This window comes from Diuraphis noxia, unplaced genomic scaffold, assembly GCF_037042655.1.
Source record: "Diuraphis noxia isolate RWA-SAM2 unplaced genomic scaffold, SU_Dnox_SAM2 contig0002, whole genome shotgun sequence".
NCBI lineage: Eukaryota > Metazoa > Arthropoda > Insecta > Hemiptera > Aphididae > Diuraphis > Diuraphis noxia.
In genome coordinates, this window is record NW_028301712.1 from 21,614,989 (window position 1) to 21,633,863 (window position 18,875).

Consider the following 18,875-nt stretch of genomic DNA (forward strand, 5'->3'; position numbering starts at 1 on the left):
ATAAAATATTATAGTTATAATTATTGTGAAAGACAAAGTATCACACTATTATCATCGTGAATTTAGCACCAACCCAGTAATTATCAACTGATTTTTAGAACTTTTTTTTATGGTAATATTTTGGCGTATAAGATATTATGCAACTAACGTTTTTAATTGTTACCAATTATTATGAAACTTACTAACATAAATCGTAATAAATCTTTTTTATGCCCAATATTCAATACATAGCATACGATATAAATTGACTAAAAATCAAAAAGACTTTAAAGTTGAGTTAACCTAATCTAACAATAATTAAAAAAATATTAAAATTAACAAACTTAATTACGTAATTGAATTATATATAAACATGCATTGGCATTTTTAAACAATAAAATTATCAATTTATAAATCCAGTAATAATAAATATATAATATATCGTACACCACATTTGTTTGATTAAATTTATAAAATCATAAATATATATTTTTTTGAGTTAACTTCATCATATAAATATCATGATTAATGTTTAGTATTATAATTTTTCTATATTATCTAGCATTAGTAAATTCTGTCATAAATAAACTGTTCAACAAAATACTTCTATTAAAAATAATTCATTCTCGTTTTATTGACTTAGTGCTGTCGGCAGCCAAAACGGTATTACTATTTTTAATCTTATGACAATACTTAGTATAAATTTAAATTGGTATCTTAGAATAAATTGGATATTTCAGATTGGTTCGTTTTGAATGCATAGAGTAGAACGCATCCAACATCAGTATCTTGTGACTTAGCTAACTAAAATGATATTATATATTTGATAACGTTATATAGGTAACAACTCAAAATTAATAAATTAATAATGACGTAAAAACAAGATGTTAATTTTATGGAATTTGCTAATTTTATTACATATCGATAAACACGAGGTAAATTAATTTCGACACCAATAGCGAAAAATTATATTCAGTATCACAATTCACATGTCATAATATTTTTTAGAAAAAATTACATCGTATAGATTTTTGTAACCTTATTCATTCACGTTTAACTGTTTTATATGAAATAAAATGCTATAATATGTCAAATATTAAAGTTATTGATCGAGATATTTCAATATTACTTTCATGTGTCCAACAAGGGTGGCATATTGTATCGCTTTAATTTGTTTATTAAAATATTCAATTTTCAGATTCAAATACCTATATGCTATTATTAACTGATGATCTTAACTTTTTCGTATTATTAAAATCTCTAATGATGCCAAACTATTGAAAAATTATTTTTTTTTTTTTTTTTATGGTTAGGGCTTCGACAACTGAGGTCATTATCCTGTGGAACTGTAGGGGAAGGTACTGTAAGGTTTTAACTCGTGGGTTTTTGGCAGAATTTTTAATGGGAACCCGTGGGTTTCTGCCATGCCCGGTTGGGGGCTGGCGGCCTCTCTCTCCAGACATCGCGAAATGCCCAAAGAGCGATGCCGCCCGTGACCGAGATTCGAACCGGCGACTACGTGCGTCGCAACCGACGCCTTAGTCCGCTCGGCCACTCCACCCCCTGAATAATTATTATTACCTATATAAGTAGCGTAATCTTAACAATATATACTTAAATTTTTCTAAATGTAAAGTAAAGATGTTCACAAAATAAAGAGTTTTATACTTTTATAATTATTACTACTTGAAAAAATTTGAACTCATTCATGTTTACCAGAAAAAAGATTTTGATAGCTAATTAAAAATAATTTTAAATCTTTTCGAAACACAACTAACATTACATTTAGTACACATTTTGTAAACGTAAAAAATAAAACCTCTTCTAAGTTGGGCTAACTACAGTAATATAAGGACTAAAAATATCCAGTTGCACAAAATCTCTATATTGACCATATTTATTACATTCTGTGTTTGACTATAATTATCCTGCTTGGTAAACACCTGCTTGGTCATTAGGCTTCGTAAATTCAATACAAATAATTGAGCCTGTTCAAAATCGTTTTCTGAGAAAATCGTCTTTTAGATATTGTTTTGTACCCAAAAGGTCACTCCTTTTATCAGCCATTATTAGCTTTTTTGAATTTAAATCATCGAAAACATAAAATGATAAGGTTAGATATTTACTTTATTTCCAAACTAATTAGCGGACTTATTTACTGTTCAATATTAATTTTTAAATTAAATCATTCAACTGCCTGCAGTTACAGTACTAGATACACAAATACAATGAGGTATTTCAGTCTGCTAACTATGGTTTCAATGCTCCTGTTGAACTTAGTTAACCTAAGTATATTATTTATATTATTATATTATTTCATATATATATATATATACGTTATATACGTTATATATATATATACGTTTGATTAATGAAAATTTAAATAATTTACTTCTTAACTTATTTGTAAATAAATAAATATAGATACTACATCAATCGTATTATTATCATTATTTGAAATTTGTCAGTATAATTAAACAAATAATCTAATAAATTCAGATACAGAAAATCAACTTTTAAAAATGCTGAGAGTACAGATAAATGATTGAAATGAAATAGTAACAACACAGCAAAATAGCCAAATGTAATATTTTAAATCTCAATAGTTCAATACACAATTATATAAGTAATTCAATTTAAATTTGTTAACATACAATAATCAACAAAAGGAAAGGTTATGTAATAAAATTACAATAGGTATTTAACTATTTGTTATATAATAATTGATACTATTAGCAAAAATGAAAAATAAATAATACCTACACAATAGACACAAAAATAATTAAAATTATGCATAGTATTTTAATTTGTTTTTAACTTTAAAAAAAAAAATATATAGATTAATCATTTTTAAGCCTCATACAATTTAAAATGGTAGAAATGTCGTAGAGCTAATTTTTGTAATGATTCGTGGTGTATAATAAAAAAGTGTGACTTATTGGTAAATAAATACGCAATATGCATTGATTAAATTATGATATTATGAGATAAAAACTCTATATTCCGATTTCGACTCAGTATAAAACGCATAAATATGAATAAAACTTGGCAATAATTATTATGGTACACTCAAGTGTAAGGTTCTTATCTTAACCATACACCATCTTACTCAAATAAGATATTATCATAAATTACAGGATTATAAAAGTGAAAAGAATAGGTGATTCGTATTATTGAAACAATTTAATGGATCTGCTTATTCCTTTATCTTATCCAAATCGCTAAAAGCACTCTATAATCACCCTTTTAAGCAATTGCAACAGGAAGTAATAACAGAAGCTGCGTAAATAAGGTGGTCAATATTATTGCCATTTAATGGTTTGTCATAATAGCAATAACACGCTCAATAACAATTAAACTAAAGACTGCATTGCAGGAATTAACTCAAGCAAGCACATTACTATAGTAAATCTCTGTTCTTTATATTGCTTAATGATTTAATATTTCATATTGAGTTTTACCAATCATATATTATGTTAATTTTCGTTTGTTTATTCTGACCACTATTTTTATTCAACTTAAATAAAATAGAAAATTTATCATATTATGCGGTAAACTCTGCTGAGTAACATTTATCGAATGCTAGTCGAACGATTTACCTATCATTACTTAATTTTTTTTAGTTATTAATCTATTTACAACAATTATTGTGCTTTAAGATGAAAAAGCAAGACGAGTCCATTCAGACGACTTTTAGATTTTTGAAAAAACATTTTTTATGAGAGAGATTTATGTTGTTTCTAATAAAAATTTCTAGTGGTATCTAAATATCCTTTCAGGTTGTACCAATTTAAGAGATGAGTACAATTTATTATTACTAAGTAATAAATGAGACGCATGACTGTATAAGTATTTATTTTTTTTTAATGAATTAAGGTTTTTGGTATAATTAAATTATAAGACTTAAAAAAAATATATAATTATGAAATTTTTCTCCAAAAAAATAGTTATAAGTACTACTCATAACAGTAGATAATACCAAAATATTATTATAATAATGTACCTACCTGTTGTTCTTTTGACAGAAAAATTCAACATCATTAATAAAGTCGAGAGAATAACTTTTTCTGTTTCTTAATAAACTTAAATGAAGTTATTTCTCTTCAGAGTCACGGTAAAAGCTTTTAAAATGTTCGTAAAAGGTTTAAAGAAAAACATTTTTTTATGTGCTGATAAATTATTATCCAAATATAACTTGATTCATTCAGTTAACTATAATTTCAAAATATCTTTAAATCGTATACAATATACATTAACAGCTGACAGTTTTATTATTAAATATGATAAATTGATTTACTATAATATAATTTAATAATTATCTTAAAAATAATTCTCAAACCATTCAAAAAAAAATATCACAGTTTAAAATAAAATAAGTTTAATATACTACTGCACGGTTAATTTAACAGAGAACAAAAATATTATTTAAAATAAAACTAATTATTTTCTATATTTTAATGTATGTATTTTTAAGTGTGTATATTTCCCCATTCTTAGATATGTTAATGTTAAATAAGCTTTTAAAATTATATTAGAGTAACTTCATTAATATAATATTTTTATTAGTATAAATCATACCAAAAATATCCAAAGATATTTCAATTTTATATTTTTAATTTTTAGAAAAGTTTTCTGATTCAGATTATAAAATATAAAATAGTATATATACGGTACTATATTTAAAAAGCAATAAAGTGGATATCACTCTGCTGTACAGTAGAATACAAGTGGGTTACTGTAATGTATGAAATTAAATTTGAATCCAATGATATTATATCATTGTCTATTTGAATGCGAAAAACGATTCTGAGTGGAAACGGTTTATCTGTCTAGGATATATTATCGATTATTATTACTTAATCTTAATAGGCACTTATTAAAATATTCGACTTTCCGGTGGAATTTTTTTTTTATAAAGAAATACAAACTTATAAGGAAGCTTGAATTAAATTTTCAAATCTTAGATTTAAAAAAATTTTTTTATGAATTCCTATATAAGATAATTTGAACATTACCGTAATTTTTACGTATTAAGTCAAAATTTGAACTTTAAATGCTTATAAAAAAAAAATCCTGCCTGTGTATTATTAATATTTTTCAAATGTATTAGAAGCCTTGTATTACATTTACAAGCTTTTCTGACCATTAAATACATTTTTATAGATATTTATCTAAAAAAACTAATAATGATCGAAAATTTCATATGCCTATAAATAGTTCATCTTAAGTCGAAATTTTTCGTAAATTGCATGGTGGATAGAATATACTTATATAAACATTCGGTGAAAATTTCATGAATCTATGGTCATTTGTTTTAAAGTAACATCAAAAACCAAAATTGATTTTGTCGAAAACTGGTTGTGCGTTAAATTTTCCGTTTTTCCTTTAATTTTTAGTTTTTTTATCCCGATTACTTAGAAAAATATTAGGAATTTTTTACTTTTGACTCCCGGAAGTACCAACTAGATTCACTTTCTGATCGTACGAGGTACTTAAGTCAAAAATCGAAACACTTTTACTGTCCCAAAACATGATGATAGACACAAAAAAATAAATAAATAAATGAAAACACTCATCATGGTAAAATCAATACATTCGTTGCTCCGTTCAGAATCTAATACAAAAAAAAAAAACACATCATTGTAAAATCAATACATTCCTCGCTTCGCTCAGAATCTAAAATCAAAGGTTGATGATTGGTTTACTAAAAATTAATAAAAATAATAATGTTATAAATATAATAATAATGATAATAAATATTTGGTTGGCACAATATCTTAAATTTTAAGGTTAATTATTTTCAAATTATTAGGTATGTATTCAAAGATAAAAATATTATTTTGTTACCTTGAAATTTTAATTAGTAAAAACGTTTAAAATTATCTTAATAGTCAAAACAGAAATTTTAAGTTTGTTTTTAAAAACTATATCCACTTTCAGATTACTCAAATTAATTTTTGCCTTAACATTTTCATTAATCAATAAAAAAACTTATATGTATATATATATATATATATATATATATATATATATATATATATGATACGTCAAATTCATTTCATATTTTACTAGATTTTATATTTAATACAAGGAAGTCGAACAAGGGCAGTGTAATAGTTTTATGAAACCACAAATATGAAAAAAACTACTGTTGTAAAGACAGATATTGTGACAATGAGAGACAACAATGACATCAACAATTGTAATGAACTAATGACCTTGCAAAATATCTTTGCACTCTTCCTAATTACAAATGAATATATTATAGGTACCAACTATCAGTTTTTAAATATAAAACAAAAATAAAAAAAGTAAAACATATAATAAAACAGTATGATATCAATATGTGTGAAATTTATATACAAAAATATGCAAACTTTACCGTTGTTTGTAATATTGTAATCTGTATAGGCCATTAAGTTTTTAAATATAAATTACTAAATACTGTACTAAATCAGTAGGGACACATGAATTGAAATTCATGAGAGCTCTCAATTAATTTTACAACTTATACATTTCTATTTAAGTTTGTAATAAAACCATTACATTTTAATATAAATGTATTCATTTTTATGTATCAAAATATTTCATAAATAAATAGTAAATATTTAAAATATAAATTTTTTATAGAATTTAAATCAAATATTTTGATATATAAACATTTGTAAATGTGATAGACTTATTATGAACTAAAATTAAAACGTATAAGCTGTAACAGTAATTGCGAACTCATATGAATATCACTCCACGCGCCTTAACTAATTTAGTATAGTATTTAGCAATTTACATTTATGAACTTAATGGTCTATATAGATCATAAATAATAACTGATGTTAATAACGGTGAACATGTATTAATGTTTGAATATTTTTGTGTATAAATTTAACACATATTATTTATATACTTATTATGATGTTGTATGTTTTGTACTTTTTTTATTCTTGTTTTATATTGTAAAGCTGGCAGATGGTTATTTATTTAAATAATAATAACATATTATTATACAATAAATGCTCTATTATATGGAATGGTGGAAATAATAATTAATAATTAATAATATAATTATAATTATCTATAATTCAAAATTCAAAAATACATGTATCTTAATTAATATTTCACATCGACGGCTAAACCTCTGAATCTCAAGAAATTCAACAGGCTAGTGTTATGATAATATACATATCTATATATGTATATAAATTATTGTTTATCTTCTATAGACTCAAAAACTACTAGACCATTTTCAATAAAAGTTATAGCAATAATAATTCAATATAGCTTTTTTTAACCCTTATATGTTGATATAGGGTTCCATGTCAACAGATGGTGGTCAATTGATAGCGCGACAATAGATAGTAGAAAAAAGATCGCGCGAAAATTGATACCTAGTGTTATGATTTTAAATGTTTTTTTAATGCTGATTTTCCACAAAGAAACTAACAAAGTTATCAATAATTAAAATAATACCTAATAATAATAATAGGTTTTCAGAAATAAACTTTAACAATGTTGTCAATAATTAAAAAAAATATTACCTATAACTAATAAAAAAATTCGAATAACATTTTAATTCTTCACAAATAAACTTGACTTAAATTTATTGCATTCACGCTGGTACATGTATCCATCATCCACCAAAATGTTGGTGCCTCTTTCACTCTTAATATATTTTAAACTCATAAGTCATAATTAAGTCAATTATAATTTAATAAAATTAATTAATTTAGTATAACGAAAATGTTGTCGAAAACGATGTACACTATAAATTGTCGTACACTATTAATTGTCGTATACTATCAATTGTCGCGCTATCCGCTTGACCACTACCTATTGACGGTATACCTGATATAGTGGTGCTAGCCTACATGAATTTAACCTTTGTTTGCAAACATTTAGAACTTTTTTGTCTATTTAAATGTTTTCCATAGGTTATACTTCATATTATATTAATAATTATATAAAAAAAGTAAAATATGGCATAAAATTAAACTAAAATTAAAATAAAATACTTATGAACTTAAGTACAATGATAACTTTTATGTTTCATGTTGCTCATCATATTTTGTTTCCTTAATACTAGGCATATAGTTTTTTTTAAATTTAAAGATGAATACCAACTTTGTCCAGAATATTATGAAGTAAAATTAATCACTGTAAATATGTTTTCACTATATAAATAACTAAAACAAACCAGAAAACGATAGAAATATAGATTAATTTTAACCCGGGATTAACGAATATTATACTTAACATAATTTGGAGTGTATAGTATTACCACACTTTAAATCTTCAATAATAAGTACATTAGAGTACTAATAAGATTAATAATTAAATAGTAATATTGTTACCTATTTTATAATATAAGTGTATGTATATAATACTGTTTTAAATTAAAATTATGATATTATAATAGTTATAATTGTGTAACGTTCAATATTTTTTAATTATATATTGTATAAGAAATATTTGTTGAAAATTGTTGTTATCTTAATAATTAGGTTTAAGCTTTCTATTTAGTTTTAATTTTAGATAACTTGGAGTGCAGTTAGATTTAAGCTGATCACATTATTTCTCATTACTGCATATCAATTAAAATTATCATTAATAATTAGAAGCTACGCTAAAAAATTATATACGAAAACTGTTCAAGCTAGGTTTACCTATTTGTTTTATTTTGAAACGTTTGTCTGAAAACTGTGAATTGTTTGGTCTTAATTTTAAGACGGATGACTATGAAGGAGTCTGATACAAAAATAAAAAAACCAATAATATGTACCACGTAAATTGTACCACGTAAATTGTAAAGTAAATATTAAACAACCTACAAATCACCAACAGTTGTTCTAAGTATAATAACTCACAATTTGGAAAAAAACCACCGAGGTTCGATTCAACTAATAATACTGCATAATAATATAATATAGTATATAGTATATTATAGTTATTATTATACAACAGTATACAACTCTATTAAAAATTATTTAAAATATAAATATAATGCATTTATACAAATGTTATAAGTTAATTTTTGTTATTTGTCTCAGTGGCCGAAGCAATGTTCAACTGCAGTTTCTCAAGTTGTTAAAATGTAAATTTTGGCTTACAGATGGTTTATTTAAACTAAACAAATATTATTTAAAAAAAGTCCCCCTCATTGTTAAATCAATCCATTTTTTGACTCGAATATTATTGTTTTATGTACCTGTATACGCTATGTTATGAAAATATATTGTTTATAGTATATTTGAATTAGTATAATAATATATTAAGTTATGTATTCTATTGTAATTCTAACGTATTCACATGTTATTAAATATAGTTTTACAAACTTTGATAAACTTGATCAGCAGTGGATATTATATTAAATCAATGTAATATGTTACAACAAATCTAAAAAATCAGATAAATTAGTCGTTGTTCAATTATAATATATTAATATAATGTTACAGTACGTTAAAACTTGGAAATTATTTAAATTAAAAATAGGATTGAGGTAATTAAATTTTGATAAATCTTTATGTTTTTGTAAGTAGCAAAGTGTTAATATGAATTTACCTATAGGAGAACCTATGGCAACTAACAAAGATCTGAATCAAAATCTTATTATAACTAATTATACCATTAAATATAAATATAATATAAATCATATTATGTACATATATAACCGATAAACTATTGCTAGCAAATATATTTCATCATAACGCATAGTTAATTTTGTACAGGTTTTTATTTAACACTTTCAAACTATTTGTGTTCGTATAATAATTTGGGTTCATGGTCAGACTAATATACATAAACGTCTATTTGAAAATGTAGTTTTAATTTTTCGTAGATGTTAGTTATATCATTGTAATTTTCATGTTATATATTTACTACAGTTGTAATGAATATCTAGAATTTAAACCATGTCAATAGATTTTAAAACATTCATGAACGAAGCAATTATATATTCATTCTATTCTCATGCTTAAACTATGCGTTTATAAATTCTGAATTTTGGAATTTTTAAATACACTTGAAGACCATATTTTAGAATCCTTGAAATTGTACCACTTAGTGAATTGTGACGATACAAAATTCGGTTTTTCTAATTAGAACCTCATTTTTAGTTATTAAGCAGATATTTTCTTTTGCGAAATTTTATTTAGTAGTCTTTGAATTATATAACTTTGTGTTGAAAAGATGGCTATAGTTATGGGTTAAGTAGATGGGAGGATTAGACGATTTAAAGAAGTTAGCTATTATCTACTATTGATTTATCAATATAAATAATTTGTCAAAATGATCCAAGTATAATAAATAATACATCTAACATTACATATATTATTTATTTTTATAAAACCATTTTTATCACCCTAGCATAAACATTTTAATAACTCAGAAACAAATTATTATAATTTTGGTTTCGATACATCAAAATTTTCAAAAAAATCATCTGCTAAATAATTTTCAGAAAAAAAGGCGAGGTGTTAAATTTAAAAAATAAAAGTTTGTATCGCCATAAAACATTATAAGTAGTACAAAAAATATCAGAAATTTGAAAATGAACTTATTAGGTCTAACTAAAAATTCTGAAAATCTGAATTCGAATAAATGTAATATAATATATGGATTAGCAAGCTTAAAAAAATTACCTTGTATATTTACAGTCAGTTAAATAAATAATGAAATACAGATACGTTTAAGGATACTGCATTTTTGTAGATTTAAAAATAGTAACCAAACCCCACTAAACATTTAAAATTTGTACTAGATGTTAGAAAACTAATCAAATATTTCCCTATATTATATGCATGTAGATACTTAGATATATATTGTAAATGTTTTATTATTATAAGCACAGTATTTTAGGTATTTTAGTGTATATATTATAACAATCTACTGGGTTTCAATTATGCATGAATAATATTGTTAAATTACAATTAAATAACCAAAATTGATATTATTCATTTAAATATCTAGTGTCGTTCTTATTTGAACTTCAAAAGAAATAGAAATATTATGTTAAATAAATGTATATATTTTTTTTTTTAGTTATACTATTCGGTACTTGCGAGAAACCTGTTTTAAATTTTCAGTCCTTACATATAAAATTAAATATTTCATTAATTTTTAACTACAAAATAATTTACGAATTTTCACGATTTTGACTTGTAGGTTACTAATTAAAAGTTTTAAAAGTTATTTTTACGTTCATTTTTTTTTCTTATTACATTAAAAACAATATATGAGGAACTTTGAAATCAGTTTTAAAGTTTTGCTACTAGTGAAAAATTGTTATTGAAAATAATTATTATTAAAATGAAATTAATGAAAATCGAAAATTTCTTATATCCATAAACAGATTAAAAAGAACCTTAAATTATTTACTTTTGACCACTCTTCCCCTCTCCTAATTTTCAAATATTTTCAATTCCCTACCAAAGCAGAAAATATATTTAAAAATAAAATTGAAACATTTTTACTGCTTCAATAGGTAACGACAGACACAACAAACTTAAAAAGCACATAAAATCAATACATTCATTGCTCCGACCAGAATCTAAAATATTAGTTTAAAACTATGAAAAATCATAGTATTCAAAAAATAGTACTGAATGGATCTCAGACTATTAATCAACAATTATTAGTATTTATATAAAACATTTAATACTATGTACCTAGTACACATCCAATAAATTGATTTGTGTAAAATATAAAATATTTTTATTTTATTTTTTATTTGCGTGTTATTAAAAAATACTACTTTCCGATGTTGTGCCCGAGAACATAACTATTAAGTATAGAAAAATTAAGTAAGTTATACAATACAATATACATCAATAGCTGATAAAATGGTATATTGTTTTGTTAGAAATAACTCAAGGAAAAACCAACTGTTTACTTCAGTCAGTTTTTAAACAAATAAAGAAAATACTCAAGTCACGATGAGAAGCATTTATTATATTTACAATAAAATAGTGATACAAAGGTGATAGAAAAGTTTCCTTAAATGTAATTGTCATTGAAGTAGGTACTTATATATTTTTTTCTTCAAATAAACTTAAAAGATTTTTGTGTGTAAGTAGGAATAAATATACAGATATGATGACATCAGAACGCAGTGTTTAAAGATAAAATAAGTATTATAGTTGTTGTTGTATTTTGTTTATTAGTTTGAAATAGATATATTATCACAAACTACATCGGTTTCTAACAGTCTAACAGTTTGTAGCATTTTAATTTTCAATTCATTTAGACTTTGTAAAAATTTGTAGCGTAATTTATATCACTGATGGAAGATTAATACATGTATTAAAAATATATTGTACCTATTCATTTCCTATTTCATCTTAAAATTCTGTTTTTAATATCCAATTATTGTAATATTATTTTATTTTGGTTTATAAAACTGTATACATTTTATAATTAATATTATAGTAGGTAGTATTAGTAGTTGTAAATATAATTTTTAATTAGTTTGATTTCAATGATTTCCTATAAATAAGTGAGACGTAGTGACAAAAAATATGAGTAATTACCAATTATAGTCTTTCATGGGAATCATTGTTGTCACATGTGATTGATTCCAAAATTCGCCTAAATGGGAAATGTGTGTATAAAAGCCTGTTTTGAAAAACTCTAATTCACAAAATTTTGGTAACTACCGAAATATACTATAAATTATGCAAAAACCATGACTATGTATTATGAAATTACAACAACCATTATCGTAGGTAACTAATTTGTCGATAGGTATGCTGTGAACGGCGATGATATTATATCTCTCGTTTTCGCAATATACTTTACTCCGTTCATAATAAACGTTTACTAAGTAATGAGTGAATGAAAGACAAAAGACCTGCTGTAGAAATTAAAAGTATAAGAATTAAATAAAAATAAAAATCTAAGCATGAATAATTTTAAATACCAAAGTTCTAACTAAATATTTAGTTCAATTTATAAATTTAATCTTTCGATTTAAATATAAATTATCTAATTCATTTCATATAATTTGATTTACTACATTAATAATATCAATTTTTCATAAGCTCAAACACAAAGTCTCCTAATATACCATTATATATTTTATCAAATATCAAAAGCTAAAATGTATTGTAACTCATAAGTTAAGTGTACATAATAACATTTTGGTTTGTAATTTTAGCTAGGATATTTTATACAGTATCATAAATATTTTGCTTATTTAAGGTATTCAAGAACTTCTGAACGCAATAAACTACTTTATACTTAATTTTTTTTTTTATCCATTAGGTCATACTTAAAACTATTGTGTTTTAAATTAAAATTAAAATGGCTTCGAGTTGATCTTTTTCACCACAATAATGTGGAGGAGGGTTCAAAAAGCCGTAAAGTCGTTGAGATTTTACAATAAATGTCTCACCGACATGGACCAGCCACTTTTAATGACTGTATATAGTTCTGTGGTTCCAATACTATGAGAATAGGAAGTTATGCGCAGTAAAAAATGAAAGAAAAGTAAGAAATATATGTATAAAAAAGATAAAAATAAAACGAATTCTTTCATACAAATATAGAATTTATACATTTTAATACCTGCCACTTGTATAGGTACCATAACATTAATTCCATTGTTTCCACTCTTTCTAATGTTTCATATTAAGTGTTAATATATCTTGTTATAGATCAATGTATAAAATTATAATTTATTATATCGAATAATATTCATACAAAAGATTAAATACTCCATTAGAATGATTTAAAGTGTATTTGTATTCATAAGTCTTATGTTCAAATTACATTAAGCTATTATTGGAAATCAGCCTTAAACTAAAACAGAATCTTAACTTATCTAACAGAATATTTTTACGGAAACCTCATACGATTATGTAACAAGAACAACACTTATTTGAAGTCATCCAAGGATTTAATTATTGTATTCAAATAGAATATAAATTTATTAGTTGAAAACATTTTTAAAATATTGTAAATATATAGCACATCGAGCAATATTATTATCAAGGAACTATTATTAATAATGATTAATAATTATTTCTCATAAACTTATATTACAGATTATGAACTTATAACTATATAAAAATTCTAAAGAATAACTTGATTTTATAAAGGTGACTTTATTCTAGAAAATTATCTTCTGCAACAGTAAAAGTACTCTAAAAGTAACAGAATTTGCCAACTGTAAATTTGATAGTGACCCAGATGGTATCTAATTTAACGGGTAATTTTTGAAAAATTCTCAAAGTCTATAAACAAGGAAAGTATAAATAATATTTTTTATTGTTTTGGTTTATAATTGAAATTTTAAAGTGAAAATCGCTAATTTAAATTTAAAATCTTTTTAAAGTAATTTTCTTTTAGTAATTGGATTATTGTGCTAATATATTAATTTATGGTACATAATCGTATTTTTATTATGATTGCTTTTTTTTTAAGTAAAATATTTTACAAATAAAAATTAATTTCACTAGTTTTGTAGTTTTCCTTACATCTGTTTCTTAGGAATTACAGAAAATTATTAATAACTAAAATTTAATACTACATTACATAGAATTAATCTCCTATCTATAAAAATAACATTTGTAATCTTTAAATTACTTCGATAAAGTGTTAACTGAAGGTAGAAAAAGACTTTTTAATCATAAAACTTATAGTTGTTCCCTCCCTTTAAAGCCCAATTCATTCTTAGTTTTGGTCAGGATCTTAAAATTATACGTTTATTTATGTATTACTTAAACATTTTAAGCTGTATAAAAAAGATTGAAGAGTATAAAATCCAAAAATTTAAAGTTAAAAGTCTTAAGTTCGCGATTTCTAATAAGCATTTTTTTTTGACAAGTATTAGATGAAAAATATGTAAATGGTAAATCGCATAGAAAAAATTAATAGTCCAAGACCAAACATTGGGTAACAGTTGATTATTTTATTATATTTTAAAAAAAAAATGAACAATGTTGTGTATTTAAAATTGTAAAAACTTAAATTTTAACGAAAAAAATTGATTTACTTTATTACTATTAATGTGTATAACCATTCTAATTGAATATATCTATCATTAATTCCATCCATTCCCAATACAATTTTTATAAGATGAAATGTTGATAATTATTCTATTATTTCATTAATATCGTAAAATCTATATGTTAGATGCAAAAACGTACACGGAAATATATTAACCTTATTGTTAAATTAGATTTTAATTTAAATGTGGCTTCACCTTGTCTGCCATCTTCAATTAAATACCTGAGAGCAACAACAAGAAACCCCAAACTTGCTCATTTGGTGCAACAACCAGACATCTCCGATTGTTAAATGAAATAAAATTATTATAATAATTATATAAATAATAAAATAAATTTTATCAATTAGAGATGTCTAGTACCCTTATCTTTAATATTGAAAAGTTAGTATATATTTTTATATTTTAGAACTGAAATTTAAAGAAAATGTTTAAGAATTCTATAGCTGAATACTATATTTTCTGATTTAATTTTTATGTTCAAAATATTTTATTTCCTATAATCTATAGTCTGTAGAATCTCTATTCTGTATATAGATATAATATATAATTCTTTATTTGTAAATCTAAATCTAAATCGGTAGTATTTCAGTATTTATAGACATGAAACAATAGAATATTTTGAATCAACTTTTAAATTTAACACTAAATTAAATTGGACATAGTATTAATAAACATAATATTTGTTTCAACAAAATAAACAAATGCAGTTTTACATCACATGTACGTTTTTTATTTATTTATTTTTTTATTTCAAGTCTCTTGTAAAAATAGTAAAAGCTTACGTCAACAATAGGTTCTATAAACATAATACACCAATAAGATTTTTTTTTTTAATAGCACCGAAATGCGTTTTGAAAGTAATGGAACGTTTTTGATTAAAAAAAAATTGTTTTCGTTGTTCGCATGAAAAATTTCAATGAAAAACAATATTATTTATTTAATTAAACGCCATGTCGACTGCGACTAAAACTTTTGATAATCAAACGTTGTAACATAAACAAATACCAGCTGACGTATTTACGGTGTAATGGCGTACATCAGGGCCTCCTTGAAAGGGGAGTCAGAAAAACCCAAGGTACTGGGGCCTAGACTTTCGAAGGTCCCACCGTTCATGCAAATAATAACTTCAATATATATTAGAAAAATATTCAGAGCCCGGATTTAGTTTCGTACCAGGGCTCCAAAAATATGAATTGGGGGGAGGAGGGGGTCTAGCCGTCTAGCGCAGTGGTGCTAGACTCTAGCGTACACTAAGTAATAATACATAAAATTATACTATTAATTAATTCTATAGGTATTACGTAACTCGCATCGAATCGACGACGAAAGTCTACAAAAAACGAAAATTACCTTTTACGCGGCGCATCATCGGAGGAGACAGTACGCTGTCGGGTCGCCAGTCGGCACGCGTGTGACTGCGGGGTGGTTTTCAACCGAACACTGTCGGCGCGCTCGGTGGTTGTATACCTACCCGGCGGCGGCGGCGCATATGTGTGTGTTGGTATTTTCGGACAAAAACGCAACTCTACGGTTTAACGCACGGACGGCGGCGGCGCAAACTCCACGGCGGCGCATTCTCGGAGGCTTTCGATAGTTTTTTTCTCCACCGCCACCCGGCCTCTATCTTCACCCGGCACAATACCAGCCTCGCGGTTCGTGCGGGGTAAGTATGGCTCTGTGGTAGTGGCTCCTCGTCGTCTACCATTATGGTTAGAACCCTGATAAATCCAACTTCACTCTCCCTTCACACACACGCGCACGCACGTCGACTCGCAAGCTATACACGCAGAATATGCGACGAAGTATAACACACAGGATGTATCCGAAACATGTGACACGATTGAATATAAAATGAAATGTTACATAATGCAAAACTGCCAAATTAATCTATGAACACACGTGCTGTACAATGTTATGTACGAGTACCATACTGATCGCTGTTCAAAAAAGACAAATATAATATGTATATGTGTTGGACGTTGGTACCTCTTTACATTTATTATTGCACACATCAACTCCATCATCGAAAATGTCCATATAGAATATTATTGATAATAGGTAGGTATTATAGGTATTATAGATCATGCGTATTACTGATACTGAACATTAGTTTGACTGTTGCTAGAAGACGCATCATCAGATCATTTTCGTCAGCTATACCTACTTTGAATGACCTGATTTTAATATTAAAAACAAAGAATATGAATTCATCTATGGGCTTAGGTACAATCATTTTTTTTTTTTATTACATTAAATAAATATTCAAATCTTGATAGGTTTACATAGAGTTGTATTCCTATAAATCCAAAAAAAAAAGCTAATGGACTAAATATTTTATACAGAATTGAATTCAGATCGTTCTAAACGACATTTAACAATTTTCAGATAAAAACGTAAAACGCATAGGTAATTAAAAATGTATAACGATAACAACGAAAATTTATATGCCATGTACCATACCTATACTCTATTAATTTAGTGTTGCATACTTGACGATTCATATAACTTGTTATATTATTTATTGTAAAGTATCTCGTTATGCTCACAATTCAGTAATTTCACCTGAATATCAGTTGTTGGGAACCGAACATCTAAACGTATTCGCACACGTATAAGAGTTATTGTTTTGTAAACAATTCTCCTTCGGAGATTACAAGATACACCAACAGGTGGAACAAAATAGAAACAAATGATTTTGATTTACTACACACACGATTTCCTGCCGTACACTACCACCGTGCCGGTGCTCATCCCTCAGCGATTGATTCAGCAAAATACTGCAATACGTTTCTTTATTATATTATATTTATGTTTTTTATTCAATGCGATTGTTTTCCTCTCCTTATTCACGGCCCGACTACAACATAACATACACCTTCTCTGCACTGCGTATAGTTATTTACATTCATCGTGTTGCCTATACCGTTATTGTTTGTTTATGCGTATACCGTTTATTTGCGTTCACCTCTGCCCGCACGCGCCAACGTTTGCACACGCTGTATGAGCTTCGGCCACCGAACAACAGGTGTTGATCTGTTCCTTAACTCCTATCCGCCGCAGCGAGTTTCATCCCCCGTAACGTCCACGACGATTGATGGTGGAGTAGAGTACAGGTGACGTTGTATGTGTGTGTGCGTGTGTGTGTGTGAATAATACCCACACGCCATTTATTATGTAGGTATATGGACTCGTGCGTATTCGCCTACGCGAAAAAGGCGTCTAAAAACCTACAGGTGAAAAATAACAGAGATTATCGATAGCGGATTGTTTTTCAACGTTGAAGCGTAATATTTTTCACACGGGTTTATACGATATTTTCTACGGATAAACACGGTCTAACGTCTTATTAATTAAGTAAAGTAAATAAATAAATAAGCAGTCCATAATTTTTTTATTATTGATTAAATACAACTTAATCGACTTTAATGTAATTAATTTACTATTATATTATATAACTAAACTATTGACCTGAGTGTTCTTACCATCATGTTTCATAATATATCGATACACTCTAATTTTTAAACTAACAAAGAAACACATGATCTGCTGGGCGTAAATTTACTATGTTCCGTATTTGTAAGATGTAGACAACAAATGATATAGTGTTACGTCCTGTACTCCTGTTAACGAAAAAACAAATATTTTTAATTGGCTGTTTCATTTCCCCACCCGTTTTATGCAGAATAAATGAGTATATACAGTGTGATCACGATAAGTTAAAACACTTAAGAAGACGCCACACTGGCATTTGTTTTCTCCGTCTTAAAAATGTACACAATGGCAAATTTTTCGTTCACAATAACACGTTTTTCTCTTTAATTTATAAAATTAGAGTGAATTTACCTCTAACAAAATGTAAAGGCAGCAATATTATCTAGGGCATCTTGGAGGACTT

General features: G+C 25.8%; 1 protein-coding gene across 2 annotated transcripts in view; it reads right to left on the reverse strand.

Moving 5' to 3' along the window:
- The window catches only part of LOC107166000 (tachykinin-like peptides receptor 86C), a 116,003-nt gene extending 99,542 nt beyond the window's left edge, over nt 1-16,461 (reverse strand). The window contains exon 1 of one of the 2 annotated variants that reach the window (XM_015514474.2): nt 16,331-16,461. The gene's annotated coding sequence lies outside the window, so the exon portion shown is untranslated. The remainder of the gene's footprint in view (nt 1-16,330) is intronic. The other variant, XM_089219469.1, reaches the window with a different exon arrangement.
- Between the last annotated feature and the right edge of the window lie 2,414 nt (nt 16,462-18,875).